General features: G+C 32.2%; 1 protein-coding gene across 1 annotated transcript in view; it reads left to right on the top strand.

The window, feature by feature from the left end:
• Nucleotides 1-773, top strand: part of LOC106884286 (single-strand selective monofunctional uracil DNA glycosylase) — a 30149-nt gene that overhangs the window by 16089 nt on the left and 13287 nt on the right. The gene's annotated exons all lie outside the window — the stretch shown is intronic.

Below are 773 nucleotides of genomic sequence, written 5' to 3'. Positions count from 1 at the left end.
CACACCTACTTAGCACCAAGCATGTTTTAACAACAACAACAACAACAACAACAATAGCAACAGGGTGCAAATTAGCCTCACATGTTTACATGTTTCAGCATAATAATAATTCCTGGTTGCTGCTTGAGAAAACGAAATGAAATAAACAAATAAACAAACACATAAATAAGATAAAATAAAATAAAATAGATAAGACAGAAAAAAAAATATATAAAGAAAAACGAAAGGAAAAATTTTCTTTTGAAAACGTGTCAACCTTCAGCAACAACAACTGCAATAAGTAGTACTCTAACTGCAATGACATCAACAACAACAGCAACAACAAGGACTACAGCTGTCTCCACCTACTGATACTACGGCTGTAACAGCAACAACATTAATCATCATCATCATCATCATCAACAGCGTCGATGACTACAGTGTCAACAGCAACAACACGAGCAAATGCTTCAGGTGCCCTCCTTTTAAACTATGTCTGTTGGAAACACAGATGGATGTAATTAAAATTTATCTATCCTTCCCAAACTCACATTCATCTACACATAACTCTGTCTCTGTCTCCCTCCCTCTCTCGTTCTCTCTCTCTTTTCCTCTCTCTTTCATTATATATAATTATTATTAACAAATATTCATTAAATTAGGTTGCACTGCTTTTTTTTTTTTTTTTTCAATGAACACAGAATAAAGATGTTCCACTGCTGTTTTTCTTATTATTTTATGATTTTATGATTTCTTTTGTACTTATATTATGTGTATTTGTTTTTTAAGTGAAA

The sequence above is a fragment of the Octopus bimaculoides genome, chromosome 24 (genome assembly GCF_001194135.2).
Source record: "Octopus bimaculoides isolate UCB-OBI-ISO-001 chromosome 24, ASM119413v2, whole genome shotgun sequence".
NCBI lineage: Eukaryota > Metazoa > Mollusca > Cephalopoda > Octopoda > Octopodidae > Octopus > Octopus bimaculoides.
The sequence above is the reverse complement of the archived record's forward strand: the minus strand, read 5'-3'. Positions and strand labels throughout refer to the sequence as shown.